This window comes from Suricata suricatta, chromosome 9 (genome assembly GCF_006229205.1).
Source record: "Suricata suricatta isolate VVHF042 chromosome 9, meerkat_22Aug2017_6uvM2_HiC, whole genome shotgun sequence".
NCBI lineage: Eukaryota > Metazoa > Chordata > Mammalia > Carnivora > Herpestidae > Suricata > Suricata suricatta.
In genome coordinates, this window is record NC_043708.1 from 28,726,732 (window position 1) to 28,742,992 (window position 16,261).

At 45.1% G+C, this 16,261-nt stretch overlaps 1 long non-coding RNA gene across 3 annotated transcripts in view; it reads left to right on the top strand.

Annotated features, from left to right (window-relative positions):
- The window catches only part of LOC115302446, a 15,400-nt gene extending 8,667 nt beyond the window's left edge, over positions 1-6,733 (top strand). Inside the window, exons 3-4 of one of the 3 annotated variants that reach the window (XR_003913464.1) lie at positions 3,095-3,209; positions 5,772-6,126. This is a non-coding gene — a long non-coding RNA (uncharacterized LOC115302446). Of the gene's footprint in view, positions 1-1,641; positions 1,982-3,094; positions 3,210-5,771; positions 6,127-6,697 lie in introns of those variants that run through there. The other 2 variants (XR_003913466.1, XR_003913465.1) reach the window with 2 other exon arrangements.
- Positions 6,734-16,261: the final 9,528 nt, after the last annotated feature.

Consider the following 16,261-nt stretch of genomic DNA (forward strand, 5'->3'; position numbering starts at 1 on the left):
GACTGAGCCACCCAGGCGCGCCTATAGAAACCATTTTATATTTGTAGATTCCCTCACAACCCATCGTCTTCTAAAATCTACATTTAATTTCTGAGAAAGTATTCATAGTTTGTTGCATAACCCTACTGGCATCTCAGCGACGTGCTATTCTTTCTAAATTTACCATTGCCTATTGCTCCAGAGTAGTTTCAACAGTTTGCAAATCAAAGTCCGTGCCCTTGGAAGTGCTCGGTGTGAAACGCTCAGGTTATACTGTGACATTTGCCCCTCCCGGACACCATCCGTGTTCAGACCTTCTTTCTACAGGAAGAGAAACCACTCTTGAGTCCTTACACAAGAAAGGTTTCACCGTTTCTCTCTGAGTCCATTTGTCATGAGGCATCTCATGTGAGCATAACTTGCAGGCTGACCTGGGGAGTCTGAGAAGGAAACGCTAGGGTGATTGTAGGAAGGCCATCCCCATCTGGCTGAAGATTATTGGCAATTACCCAGTCTTTAGAGCAGGGAAGAATCTATTTTTACAAGGCTTATTGGTGGCTAATTGCTTGAAATGTTTGACAGAACACAATTTCTCAGGCATTCAACCAGCTCTCAGTAGCTTTCCTTCTCTGCTGTGGGCCCAACCCATTACATTGTTTCCAAAGGACGGTCCATAATATTTTATCGTGAAGGAATTTCATTGTATTGTTAGAAATAGATGGGCAATTAGATTCCGCTAAGACGGAAAACACAGACTCTTCTTGAAATAATTATTTCAGCGTATTATAATAAGATTCATGTGTAAGGTAGTCAGTCTGAAAGACAGTTCAAAAATCAAGCTATTATATTAAAATCTCTGCTTTGTAAGAAATACAAAAATAAAGTTTTATGACCGACATTTTACATGCAAGTGAGGAATCCATCAACTGATTAAAACCAAATCAGCTAGAAAGTGCTTTTAAAAAAGGATGAGATGCTTCCTTCAGGTGATTTATACAAGTATGTAGAGAGATCCACGGGGGCTCCTGGGTGGCTCAGTCGGTCAAGCTTCCGACTTCAGCCCAGGTCATGTTCTCAGGGTTTAAGCCTTGCATTGCGCTCTGTGCTGACAGCTCGGGGAGCCTGGAGCCTGCTTCAGATTCTGTGTCTCCCTCGCTCTCTGCCCCTCCCCCACTCTCAGTCTGTCTCTGTCTCTCAAAAAAATGAATAAACATTTTTTAAAACTTAAAAAAAAAGAAACGGGAGAATAGGACAAGGAGGTTCTGGAAAGCTGGACAAGACAATCTGCTAAGTGGGTATCAAGGTACTAACCAAGTTAGATGTGAACTTGATAGTAATTTCCAGAAAGGTGTGCTGGGAGACCTTAAGGCTGTCTATACAGGACGATAGCATCGTTCTTGACTTTGTTTTCATGGCTGCAAATTATGTGATACTCCTATCTTCAAAGGTGGGGCCTCTGCCCCCTCCCCTTGGGTGTGGGCGGGCTGACTGCTTCATGGTCCTGGGGCCACGTGACTTCTGAGGTTGGGCTGGAAACAGCCAGAAAGCCTCCACCTGGTTCCGCTGGGATGTTTGCTCCGAGGGAAGCCAGTCGCGTGAAGGGAGGCTGACCACTCCGCGGCTGCCCCGCTGGAGAGGCCGATGTGGCTTCGTTCTTGGCAGCCAACCAGGGGTGTCAGGCCAGCCGTGTGACAAGCCATCCTGGACATCCAGTCGAGTTGAACTTCTGAATGATTGCAGCCACAGTGGACATCTGACAGCAATTCCGTGAGAAACACCAAGTGAGAACTACCCAGCCAAGCTCTTTGGAATTTCTGCCCCTGGAACAATTTGCCTGATAGCCATGGGAAGCAGAACAAGGACTGATTCATTGACCTACCTGGGTGTGAATGTTACAAACTAGAATATTCTATGAACTGTGTTAGGCAAACTTAAAAAAAAAAAAAAAAACAATAAGTAGACTTGTCTGGTTCTGGCAATCCGTCCTAACAACCTTGGAGCCTTCTTTTCTTTCCAGATCTAGAAAAGTGCGCCTGTCCCCCAGACATCAAATAAAATTGCAGCAAATTACCCCTTAATTCTGGAATCAATTTTTTCCACATTTTATTTTACTGGAAGTTCCTCTGAGTACTCACATGTTTTCTCTAAACATATAGATTTGAGATGGAAAGAAAATTTTTCTTTAAAAGGAATGTTCTGTCTTTAAGCCCAAACTGAATCGAATCCTCCTTAGTTGCTCTAAGGCTTTTTCACCAATAACAGTTTTAATCTTAAAGCTTTTACTAGCTCTGAATCAAGTTCTGTTATGACTCATGCGCTGTGTGGGCAGCGACTGAAGACTTTCTAGAAGGGTAAGTTACTACAGGAAAAACATCCCAAATGCTTTTGAAAAGTAAGTTGTAACCGTTATAAAACACTCGCCGCACAACCTGCAGGCAGCCCTGGAGTTAGCCACACAGACGATTAGCAGCAGGTCCATGATCAGAAAAGGAATAAACTGGAACCTAATCTTTCATGGAGTGGGTTCGAACAAAGGTCTTATGCTCACCAAAAAACATCTGACAGCTGGCCTGCCAGGAAAACAGGTGCCACAGAATTGTGAGGGGCTGAAAGGGAACCTGGAGTACAGAGCCATAAAATCAGACTAAGTCTACTTTCCACAGTTCTCTGCAGACCTTTCTGGCGCTGATGATGCCACCCACAGAGCATTCGAAGGACTCCACGTGAATCAGGATGACCAGATGTGTTCGGAGCAGAAGCTCCGCAAAGCAACAACATAGAAAAATCATTTTCATTTTCCGCATGCTTTTCCTCCCTGCAATTTACACCCCCTGAAATACACAACCCCACATACCCACCCCCGACTTAACCATCCCCCTGTCCAAGTGAGTATGACCTATGTGGTCATTTTTAAAAGATGGTTTCCATAATGGGATTTTTTCCAACTTCCTCCTCCGACTCATCAAAAGTTGTCCTCCCATGTCCCATTCTTAGAATGCTAAAATCCCTGTGCAACTCTCCGATGCCTCTAGGCAAATGATCCCAATTCTCTATCCTAGTATTTAAGAATTTAAGACCCAACCATCTTACAGCTGTTTCTCAATCTTTCCTTCAGACAAAGGCAGGTATTCAGTGTTTCCTTCTGCTGTCGTTCACCGTGTACTTTCCAACAACTGTATCTTTGTGCCTTGCCCCCAACACAGAATGCCCTCCTCCTAGTCCAAACCTAGGTAAGTCCTGTATGTATCCAGAGATATTCCAGATACTTCCTGTAGTATCCAGTAGTTCAATACTTATTCTTTCTTTCAAGGTCCAGATCAAACCTGACCACCCCCATGAAGCACTCCCCTCTCCCGCCAAATCCTACGAATTGTGTCCTCTGAATTCTAGATCACTCACCTGGCACTTAGCATGTGCTGTGTTGTGATGTTATTCGTGTATTTATATTTTTTGATCTCCATGTGGGGCAGTCAAAATAGCACGTGTCTCTCGTATCGCTGATGCCCTGTGCGCCACACTCAACCTGTACCGGATGACAGTGATGCTTCAGCCAAAAGATGATCTATATCAAACCTTCCTAGGTACTCTTACTAGGAAGGTGATTCAGCTAAGTCTTTTTGTTCTGGCTGCTCTGACAGTATAGGAACTCTTAGGAAAATGGCTGAGGATCTATGTTGTTCAGCCCCTTAGCAGCCAAATGGCTGGGGGAAAAATGCCTCAGCTCACCATTTAAACCCGAGTAGGTCTTTTTGAACCTTTAAGTCCCATCACAGCCTTTATATCCTTGTAATCAGGACCAAAACCTGTGCATTTTCTCAAATTCCTTTGACCACCTCCTTTTTCTCTCTTGTTTGGCATCCTACCTATATCGAGTCACCCTTCACTTACGGACTTCAGAACATTGTACTGCAGAGCATGGAATCTGACCAGTAGGAGCGGCTGTTGAGGGGGTCAGCTCATGCTTCGTTGTGGGGTGAATCTTAATCAAGGAGAACTAGAATAGGAAAAGGATGAAGACAGGAAAAATTCTCCCTCCTCTTTTTTGCCTGTTACCTACTCCAGGGTGTGGGTTCTCTTTAAAACCCTCCTAGGAAATGTCCTGGATACTGAATGAACACATCTGCTGATTCCCTTGTGTCGAGCTGTGTCCCTTGTCTCTTTATAGCTCTTTGAAGTAGTGACTAGTATGGTAATGTATTGCATTACATTGCTTCCCAACTTCCTTGTTTCATTTCTTTTTTTGTTACTTTTCCTGCTTTGGGCTTGCACCTCCCTTAAAAAGAGGTTAGCACTTTACCTTTTTTTTTTTAACATTTATTTATTATTGAGAAACAGAAAGAAAAACAGAGCCTGAGCATGGGAGTGGCAGAAAGAAGGGGAGAGACAGAATATGAAGCCGGCTCCAGGCTCTCAGCCAGCAGCACAGAGCCGGATGCAGGGATGGAACTCACAAACTGAGATCATGACCTGAGCTGAAGTCAAAGTCCGAGGCTTAACCCACTGAACCACCCAGGTGCCCCGGGGGTTAGCACTTTAATCCCTGCCTCAGGCTCTGTATCTTGGAGTGCCCAGGCTAAGATAGGTCCCTTTATGAATCATCACATTTTACTATTGAGACTTGAGCTCCACTTCAAAGAAAGGAGTACAAGTAAAAGCTGTCTTGTTAGTATCCTGTAGTTCAGTTCTTATCCAGCAGTTCATGACTTATCCACTAGTTCAATATTTGCGCTCCCCTCTGCCCACTTCATTTCATTAATTTCTTTCTGGAATCTTCATCCTCTTATGGACTCCATATCTTACTAATGCACAGAAAGCCAGACCTGGACATTCCTGAATCACTAATGGAATCAAGATAGCCCCATGAGACCAGGAGATCTCACAAGTAGGAGAGGTTATTGGTGTCTGCTCAGATCCATTCTCCTCTTCTTACTTACACAGGTTTAGTGGGGTACATAACTGTGTTAAGACTCCATTTCCCAGTATCATCTGGATAGACCACATTCTGGCCAATGAAATATGAGCAGAAGTAATGTGTGTGCCATTTCCAGCCCTTGCTTTTACAAAAATTGGCACAAACATCTCTGGCCTTTTCTTCTCCATTCTGGTCAAGATATAAAACAATGGGGTAGGTTTCTTATCCTGAGATGGAGGCCACAAGGTGAAAATGACAGCTGTTCAAATAGCCCCAGACAGCCAACTCTGGAACGTTACGTATAAGGGAAGTAAATTTCCATCTTGCTCAAGACACTGTAGTTTGGGGTCTCTCTTACTGATAGTTGCTGCTGTCACCGACAGCATTGTTGCATTGTTGGGCAGTGACATATCACTGCTTCTGTTGCTGATACTTGAGTCTGCTGTTACCACCTGCTGATACCCCAGAATCCTGAAGATGTGCTCTTCTGACTGAGCCAACCAGGCTCCCCTGAAGACGTGTGCTCCTATGTGACTAAGTTCTTGTTTCCAGTCACTACCCCACAATCAGGCCATCTGAACAAGTTTGGGAGGAAATGAGTTGTCAGTGGAACTGCTAATTGCTCGTTGTTTACCCATTATTTATTCTCCTGTTTTCCCTGAGTAATAGAAACCATTTTGTAATGGAGTAGCATCTGCCATTCTCCCTCAGCCAGATACAGCTTTTGCCCAAAGTAAAACAGATATAGTTCCCCAGCTCCTTGCATCTGACGAGGACCATATGATGCAGTTTTGGAAGAAGTCTTTGACTTCTAGGAAGATTTTAATTTCCCAAGGAAGGCACCTCCCTTGCCACCTTATCATTTCCTTTTCCTTCTTAGTGAATGGAAAGCAGATATGGGGCCTGAGTTGGAGCAGCCATTTTGCAACCTTGAAGAGTAGAGTCTGATCCTTGTGATGGCAGAAAAGGAGGATAGAAAGATCCTGAAACACTGATGCCTCAGGGAGCCACTGCCTGACCAGCCTGTTTCTATATGAGGAAAAGTAAATCCCAATTTGGTTACATTTCCATCATTGAGATTATATGCGAGCAAAAGCAACTTCTCATGGACAATGGCCTGCCGGAAACCCTGGGTTTCTTTCAGGAATTTGTGAAGCTGAACCCAACGGCCTTCATGTTATATCTCAATTATTTTCCCTCAAAACAAAACAAACAATATTAAAGTTCTACCTTACAAAAAATGCAGTGCACTGAAATTACTTGTTTATTGCTTGTATTTCCTACTAGACTTTAAGCCCCATGAGACAGGAGCCATGTTGGTCTTGTTCATTGCCTTATCCTCAGTGCCTACCACTCTGCCTGGCATATGTCTCCAAGTATATTTTACATAGAACAATGACTAAATAAAAGAATTTCAACACATTATTATCTACTTATTTAAATTACTCATTATTGAAATGCAGTTCCTTCATACATTCATCCATCCATCCATTTATCCAACATTAATTGATGTGATGTGCACAGTGGTAATGCATAAGGCAAAGTCACTGCCCTCAATGAGTTTAATTTCTAGTGGGAGGGACAGACCATCGACTCTTACACAGAAGAAGAAGAGTTTCAAATGGTGATAAGAGTGGTAGACCGTGGAGTAACTTTACCTGGGGTATTCTGGGAAGGCCATATTTAAGCACAGTTCATTGTTCCAACATGGCTGACACCTTAATCACTTCAACCTCAACAGTGAATGAATTGTTTTCTAATGACTAGTAGGAGATGAAGTGGCTAATTTCCCTTCTTTGAATTTAGGACCATGTGCATTTCTGAAGAAAGTGAAAAACAGAGAAAGAGAAATAGAGAAGAAAGAAAGAAAGAAAGAAAGAAAGAAAGAAAGGAAAGAAAGAAAGAAAGAAAGAAAGAAAGAAAGGGAAAGGGAGGAAGAAAGAGAGAGTAGAAGGGAAGGAAGGTGAGTGTTTTATCCTACTATTAACAACAAGTCCTCCTTTGTGGCCAAAGAAAGATGTTCTATGGGTGAAAAACAAGGCCAAAGGGGAGGTCTTCTCCACAAGCAGCTGGCATCAGAAACAATAGCTAATATCCCACAAGAACAGCTTTGAACTCCTCTGTGTTCAAAAGAATGTTCTGTATTATTAACATTGCAGTCCTCATTTGTGTTTCAAACCCTTTAAGAGCCTCAATCATTATTCCTTCTCAAATCCCCTTTGAATCCTACTTACCCCCTAAGGGAGCCCTCGTGAAATTGGAGGAGAACCACCATGACTTTCCCCATGTGTTCTGTCCTCTTTCCACCACTTGAGCTCCCAAAACAGTGAGCAGCCTCCTCTAGAATTTGCTCTTGTAAGCACTGCAGTAAAGAGTACTTTTAATTTCCAAAATCCAAAGATGGCTGTCATATTTCCTCACTCAGGCATTCTAGACTCAGGTCTTTAGCATATACTGAGTTAGTTTGGCAACTTGATGAAGAGGAAAAAAATGGATGTGGTCACATTATAGGTATGTTTATTTTCTTCAATTTGTTTACAGTGTCAGTAGAATTATTTCTTCCAACAGGTGACTTAGAAGAATGGTCAGGGTTGAGGGGAATCAAGGGGGGATGGGTGAAGTTGCCTGAGCCCAGCTGATGATTGTACTGAGGGAGGGAGATGGCCCTGGAGAGAAAGTTTCTCGATTGGTCATGAGTCAGTTTCCCCAGGATGGACATAGCACGGCTGGGGCCAGGCAAGGGAGGCAGCTGAGATGCACCAAATCAGGAGGCATGACTCCAGGGCGCTGACCCTGCCCTTGTACCACCCGGGCGCTGTGTGCCCAGACACCCCTGCATCCTCCCCCCCCCCCCCCATAGTTCCGGCTCCGAGGAATTGAGCTCTTATCCGGGCTACAGGAAAGTGAGTAAATCCAGACGTAGATTCTCTCAGTCATGAAAATGGGCATGAAAAGGTCAAAAACAGGATTGGTGAACGAACAGTCAAGAGCTGTGGGACATTCAACGGATGAACATAGGGGAAGGGAAGGAAAAATAAGATAGAAACAGAGAGGGCGGAAAACCATAAGAGACTTAATACAGAGAACAAACCAAGGGTTCCTGGAGGGGGTGGGGTGATGGTTTAAATGGGTGATGGGCATAAAGGAGGGCACTCTTCGGAATGAGTACTGGGAGTCATATGTAATAGATGAAGCACGGGGTTCTACTCTTGAAGCCAAGACTACACTGTATGTTAACTAACTTGAATTTAAATAATAATAAAAAAAGGAATAGACCTCAGTCTCTGGCTGAGAAGGACAAAGTACCTCTTCACTTAGAAGAGAGAGGGCCACTTTCCTGAGGCAACAGGAGAGATGGTTATAAAAACTCAACATATCAGTTTGATCCCCTCCTGCTCACTCATGATCTTCTCTCTTTTCCATATCCTGCCCATCACCAAACTAAAATGATACTCAAATGTAAGTCATAAAATGAACTAGGGAAGGGAAATATGTCTGAACTGTTGAAAGAGAAAGTGGGATTCTCCTTAGAAATAAAGACTCCAAACAAGAATTAGGGTTTGGGGTGCCTGGGTGGCTCAGCTGGTTAAGTGTCCGACTTTGCCTAGGGTCATGATCTCGCAGTCTGTGAGTTCTAGCCCCATGTAAGACTCTGTGCTGACAGCTCAGAACCCGGAGCCTACTTTGGATTCTGTGTCTCTCTTTCTGCCCCTTCCCCTGTGCTCACTCTCTCTCTCTCTCTCATAAATGAATGAATGTTAAAAAAAAGAAATGATAGACTAAGAAGCAAAACCATCCTTTCCTTGCATGCATTAAACCTGCTAAAATATGACTGAATCAGTCATAACCAGGAAATCAAACCAAGGTAACATCCTTAGAAAATCAGATCATCCTGACACAGGACAAACTTGAGAAAGAGAACCCAGCACTGCACTGAACGTGCATCCAGTAATCCCATTTGCCTATTTCCAAATTTTGCATAATTGTTCAAAACAAACCACATCTTTTAAAAAATATTTTTATTTATTTTTGAGAGAGAGAATGAGTGGGGGAGAGGCAGAGAGCGAGGAAGACACAGACTTTGAAGGAGGCTCCAGGCCCTGAGCTGTCAGCACAGAACTGGATGCGGGGCTCAAATTCATGAACCGTGAGATCATGACCTGAGCTGAAGTCATACACTTAACTAACTGAGCCACCCAGGTGCCCCAAACCACATCTTTTTAAAAAGAGCAGTTCAGAAAGCAGAACTAAAACAGATATTTGTTCAATGTTCCTAGCAGCCTTATTCATAATAGCCAAGAGGGGGAAACAACCTAATGTCCACCAACCGATGAATGGATAAACAGAATGTGATATATTCCCACAATGGAATGTTACTCAGCCATAAAAAGGAAGAAAATTCTGACACATGCTACCACAGGGATGAACTTGAGGACATTATGCTAAGTGAAACAAGCAAACACAAAAGACAAACACTGCATGACCCCACATATGTGAGGTAGCTAGAGTAGTCAAGCGCACAGAGACAGAAAGCGAGGGAGTGGTCACCGGATGCAGAGGCAGTAATGTGGAATTCGTGTTTAAGGGACACGGAGTTTGTCTAAGATGATGAAAACGTTCTGGAGATGGATAGTAGTTGTTTGCACGCCATTGTGAATGTATGCAATGTCACTGAGTTATACACTTAAAAATGGTTAAATTTTTATGTTGTGGATATTTTACCACAAGAAAAAGGAAGAAAGGAAAGAAGGAAGGAAGGAAGGAAGGAAGGAAGGAAGGAAGGAAGGAAGGAAGAAGGAAAGATGGATGGAAAGAAGAAAGGGAGGCTTAGGGAGGGAAGAAGAGAAAGTAGTACTCCCCAATTGCTGGGCTCACTTCTAGTTTGGGGGGACTGTGACTTTGTCTGCTACTTCGTGTCAGGCTGTGTGCTAAGCACCTGTCGGTTAATCATCACAACACTGTGAGGGTTATCCCACTTGCCTTCTAGATGAGAATACAGAGGCTCAGAGAGGTTAAGTCAATTCCCTTTAGCCACACAGCAGAGCTGGCTCTGTCCCCATTAAAGCCTATGCCTTCCACCAGTCTTCTTGACTGCCTCTTCCTCCTCTTTCCGGTCAAATGCTTTACTCCTGAATAAAATAAACAGCAGAAGTAGCTGATAGATGTCCAAGCTCTTTGATTTTTGTGTTTTCTGATGGGGGAATGAAAATAACTTTCTCCCATAAATGCACAGTGTGTTTTCCCCCGTAAGATCTTATAGCTCAGGGACTTAGTCTTGGTTTTTTTCCTTCCTTTTCGTAAGCCTCATGCTCAGCATACTGCCAGGCTGAGAACCAGGATGAGGAGTCTGTGGAGGGCAGAAAAGAGAAGTGGGCCCTGACAAGGGTGACATCCAGAAACACAATCAAATGTGCCACATGTGTCCAGTAAAGCAGCACCCGACCAGATCCAGAGCAGGGTTTTGGCAGGACACTAGGAAATAGAATTCTAATCAACATCCCTAAAGAAAGGAAGCTATGGCATTTCTATGAGGGTTTGGAATAGATTTTCTACATTTAGGCATAATAATCACTTCAATTTTGCTAGACTCTACCCAATTGCAGCATTTGATTAAAAACTCCCTTTAAGACCTAGAAAGTACTAGGGCTTCCCGAACAAAGGAAATGAATGGGTTGAGACCCTTCACACCAGCCTAAGCCTCCAGGGGAGAAAAAGCCTTAGATTGAGCTGGAGGCGACAGGAATCCCTCCTTTCTCCGTCCTGATTCGAGAATCCTTCCAGCTGGTCGGATGGGGCTAGCGCCATCCTGGGAGACCGTGCGCCCCTCGGGTGGGAGGGTGGGATTGTCGGTGGGAGAAGGAAGCCCTGAGTCACCGAATCGATTCTTCTTTTATCCGATCTGGTGGGAGGAAGTGTGGAAAACTGCTCATTTCTCAGCTCCTCTTAGTGAGAGTAACAGGAGTTTGTGGCTAAGGAGAGGGGGCGGCATTGTGTTCACTTGTAATTAGAACCGAATAAACCTCAGTCTAAGCCAGAGCCAGAGCCCTGCTGGGCGGCTGCCCACGGCTTCTCTGCACAAAGCTGTCAAGGAGGGACGCCTGCCCTGTCGCTCTGCTCGCCTCCCCTCTCTCCTGCGCCGCCCCCTCTATCCCCACCCAGGTGGGGCTCAAGTGTGGTGCATCTGGAAGTTGTTGGAGGCCTGGCTGTAAGTGGGTGGCAGGACTCAGTGAAAGATGCCCGAGGACAGTTCTCAACGATGAGGCGCCAAAGGAGCAGGAGAGGAAAGGACGCTGCCGCTAGGTCCCCTGGCGCGGTAACTCAGGGGTGAGATGAGGACAGGGTGACAGGCATGGGGACAGCAAGAAAAGAAGGGGACGGGAGAAATCACAGACCTTGGTGGCCATTGAATGTGGTGGGGGAAGGAGACAGCGTTCAGGGAGCACATCCAGGTTCTGAGTTTGTGGGTTGACACCTGGGTCACAGAAGCCTTCAGTGGTCAGGTCTACAGGTCGGCAGGAGTAAAGATGGATTTTGAGAGGAGTCCACAGAGGTGATATTTGGGGGGTGGGCTTCTTGAGAATCAGTTCTTAGAAGGGAAGTCAAACAAAGAGCTCTAAAGACCATACCTTGGGATACCCAGTGAATGGTCTGAAAGAAAGGTCATCAAATACAGAGGCAAAAGGAAGGAACACAAAAGTTGTCGAGGGACTAGCCCGAAAGGGATTTTGGTGTGTCTCCCAGAGGCATTTTGGCTCCTATCAACCGCACGCCCATGTCTGTGTCGTCGTCCAGTCTTTGTGAGTGGAAGATTCTGGGGGAAATGTTCTGTTGGGGGATTTTCCCCTCCAGTCATTGTGTCGAGAGTGTGGGTCTGGTTCAACCATTCCAACTACCCTGAACTCACCAAATAGCCCCTCGCCCATAAAGAACACAGGCATTCCCTACAGGATCTTGGTGGAGGAACCTTTACCTAGGCTGTGCCGTTCCGACCCAAAAGTCCCCTGGCAGTGGAGTTGGTAAGCGGCTGATGAGACCTTAGCTCTCCCACCTCACTACTGCCATTTTCACCTCTTCCCAGGGGGACTCATGAACCACTCTGCCATCCCCAGAGGTTCAAGCATAAATCTATGTCTGCCTTACAGAGTAAGTAGGGGTGGGGATGGGGAGGCCTGAAGGCTCCTACTAAGGCTCACTTCTCAAGCGATCTTGAGAAGCGCCCTTAGCTGGGCCATCTCAGCGGGTAGTCCTGGCCCCCCTGGGCACACACTGGACAGGACAGGACCCTTGCAGCAACTCCCCTGGACTTGTGGTTAGCATCACTGCCTGAAGGCGGTCTCCCTCTGGATGGTCCATGCCAAAATTCCAGGGGGCCTGCAGGAACTGGACAGTGAGAGCAGCCAAGCCACACAGCCTCAGAATCATTTCTTCTGGGGACTCTTGGCAGCCTGGGTGTGCTTCCCGGACACTGCAGTGGTACCATAGATGGAGGTGGCTTACTCCTGGCTCAGTGAGGAGGGCACAAACCCACCAAATCCACTCAGGGTGAATTCTCAGACTCTCTGGAATTCGGTAGCAACAACTCTTTAGCTATTTCTTTGGTTAGCCGGACAGTGCTCAGGGGCCCTCTGCAAGCATCATCCCCTACCCTCACCCCTGAACAGCCTTGGTCACCTCCTAGGGAGGTGATGATGTCAGTTTGCTTTACTAACACTGAAGTCTTTTCCATTCTGTTTTCCTCCTGTGCTGGAGGTGAATCAGACACAAGTCATTGTTAATCCTGACTCTATTCAGCTTTCTTTAGCTTAGTTGAAAATGGACTAATAGTTGAATGGGGGATGGGGTGGAGGGAGAAGAAGAACAAGAAGAAGAAAGAGGAGGAGGAGGAGGAGAAGAAGAAGAAGAAGAGGAAAAGGAAGAGGAGAAAGAAGAAGAATTAGAAGAAGAAGAATTAGAAGAAGAAGAATTAGAATTAGAATTAGAAGAAGAAGAAGAAAAAGAAGAAGAAGAAGAAGAAGAAGAAGAAGAAGAAGAAGAAGAAGAAGAAGAAGAAGAAGAAAGCTGAAGATTAGTAGATATGGTTTTGCTCTTTGTTGTGCAGAATTGGATACTGTGTCCTTGCAAAAGAAATCAACTGAGTAGAGCCCAAAGACCTTGGCATGGAGTTTATTCTTTTGGTAAACTACACTGTGTCAAGTTTTGGGACGCTCAGTTGGTGGTGGGGTTTATCTAAAGGTTTTGCCTCATTATGTTAGCAGGCGTCTTAGAGATGGAACAGTTTTGTCTCTTTCAAAACGGATACTGTGCTTCTGATTTTGCACATTGAAGGACGTCATTTTCCTTTGTCAGGAAAGCTTGTCAGGTTCAGTTTTAGTCTTGGCGGTGACTATAGCAACAATGTCTAGAGAGAGGTTTTGTTTCTCCAGTGACTGTCATTCAGTCTGACTCCATTTGCAAAGTGAAGGACAGTCTCCCTTCCTTTGCTTGGGAGAGGGCCCCCGGGATTATCGTCCAGTCCCCCAGTCACACTGAGGTTGGGGGTCTGAGAGCGTTTCCGCTCCGCCCTCCACCTGCAGACACACGGGCACCTGCTATCGTGCAAAGGAGCATCTACTTGCCTGTCTCTAGCTGGAGACATCCTCAGCTCTCATGCTCCTCACACTCAATCCGATTCTCAAGGTAAATCCAGCAGAGGTACCGAGAGGCCACACTTTGAAAATCAAGGCAGGTTCGCACACCTTTCCCAGCCCGAGTTCCCCAGAAGCACAGCCCGAGGCAAAGGCTTCTGTGCTGCTCCTTATTAGAGACTACAATCCCAGGGACGTCAGAGTGAGGAGGACATGGGCGAGCAGGAGAGGGAGGAATGCGGGCATCTGACATGACTGACTGCTCAGTCTCCAACACTTGCCTTCTGAGGGCAACTGTCTCTGGGGGAAAGGAGAATGTACCCTCAGATCTCATCTCCCAGGGCTCAGAGGGCTGCTCACAGGGCATGAGCCCTGACACTTTTGGGCTGTGCCTCGGCACCCCAGCAGATCTCACAGCAGAGCCATGGCTCCCACCAATGGGGCTGTCCCGGAGCAGGAGTTAGAAGGAGTGCAGGAGAACAAAGGGCTATGGGGCTGTGGAATTGTCCCCTCCTGAAAGTGACTAGTGTCCTTGAGAAAATGTTCACTGGAGCAGTCAGGCAGTCAGAGGACCCAGGGGTGGGAGAGATCAAGAGGATGGGAAATGGTTCACAAAATGTATCTAACACAATAAACCACAAGGTGCCTTTCTAGACCTTTCTTCTACCCCTGCACTGTGTGATCACCTCATTACAAGGTCCTGTCAAGACTGCAGGAAGGTGTGCTCTTCCAGGGAGCTTTCTCCAGTCCCACCTGGAAGATGAGATGTCAGCCTGCCCTTCTTGAAGGCACTCCCAAGTTGTACAACTGAATCTTTCCAGGCCCAGCTCCTTCTCCTTGTCTTGGAGCTTACTCCCCATCCCCATGAGGGGTGAAAGGAAGGTGAGACATAGTTGTTCTTTGTCCTATTCTGCTCCTTAGGAGACCATCTCTCTCCCTCAAAGTCCTATACTGGGAGATGGTATGAGAGTTTAGGGGGGCCAGAGGGATACTGAGAGGTTGGAGTTGGTGGAGGTGTGGAATCTGCTAGAAGTGTCACCTCCCAGCGAGTCATTTTGGAATGTTGCCATCCCCAACAGCTGGCCATTCTCTGCACTTACAATGTGAGGAAACTTGAGGTTTTGTTTTCCAGCAGTAAAGTTAGTTATCAGTTCCAACCAATATGAGAAAAAACTCCCACTTGGTACCTATCTTCATCCTGTTACATAAGTATCCCGTTGCTGACTTTTTTTTTAATATTAGCAATTCTAATGCCTTTTTGGGGTGGTTTTACCACCTCTATGAATTCCTGTCTGTTTTCCTAAATATCTTCATGTTCTGTCCAGGGAGATTTGCGGCTTTTTCCTTTATTGTTCAGTTTCTGTTCGGTCGATTTTCCCCGGTTTTAACTGTTGGTAGGTCAGCCATTACATCCCAGTTCAGGCAGGATGGAAGAAGAGAAGGGCAAGGACCATAGACAGTGAGATATTTCTAAGGAGATGTTCTGGAAGGATCACACAGCCCCTCTGCTAAGGTCAGAACCCAGTCCCAAGGCCTATCCCGCCACAGAAGAGGAGCACCTCCCTGATCGAGAGCACTACCTCAGATACCATCATGGTGATGTAGGCACCAAGTCCCCACCACATCCCTAATGCAAGAAAATTCCAGATCATTCTCTTCTGTATTTTATTAAGAATGTTTCTTAAATTATTATTATTATTGATATTATCATTATCATTATTGTTTTTTTATATAGAGAGAGTGCAAGTTGGGGCAAGGGGCAGAGAGAGAGAGAATCTCAAGCAGACTCCATGCCAAGCGCAGAGCCCAATATTGGGCTCGATCCCAAGACTTGTGAGATCATGACCTGAGCCAAAATTAAGAGTTGGATGCCTAACTGACCATGCACCTCTCAAATTATTTTTACCAAAAGAAAATGAATCTTTATTGAAAGGAAAAAATAGACAACCCAAAGATAACCATAAAGAACCTCCATGTAAGTCCACCCATCAGAAACAATCACCGAGGTGTACATCTTCCAGATTTTTTCTTGTGTGTGTCCATATGTCTTTACTATAAGAATGGGCTACACATCTATAACTTTTGATAAACAGGGTTATCAAGACTCAGTCTTGATAAATGGCTAATCTGGGGGCAATAACTGAGGATTTTCATATTTCTTTAAAACACACTGTAATTCATCTGAGCAGTCCACTTACTGTTGGACACACAGGTTATTTCAACTAATATTCTTTTGCTAAGCATTTAGGATGTTTCCAATTTTTCATTATCATACAGAGTGCAGGGCTGGAATCATTGTTTGAAAATTAATTCCCGACTTTAAATATCCAATGAATAAGGGAAAGGGGGAACTCCCTGTACTTAAAAAAGGAAGGGGAGGAGAGACCAAAATATGCTCAAAAAATGTATTAAAGGTTGCACAACCTCTCTCACAGTCTGACAAAATGACTAATACATGAGAAACCAATAACTGGGAAGCATTCGTTTTGACCAAAATTATCGTATCAGCCAACTTATGTTTCGACCAAATTGCTTTGCTTAAACTGCTTTCACCTGGAGCTGAGTTAAATCATTAAACTCTCTTGGAAAGCATTAAGGGCTACCCACTTAACCTGCAATCCTCTTCTTCCAGCAAGTATGCGGGTGAAGTTGGTAGAATGCACTAGTGTCCTTTCAAGCAGAAAAGCGAAGTAGACTTTTAAGATCTGACTTTTTATTTCCCCATTCCTGGAGATTTGCTCAAACA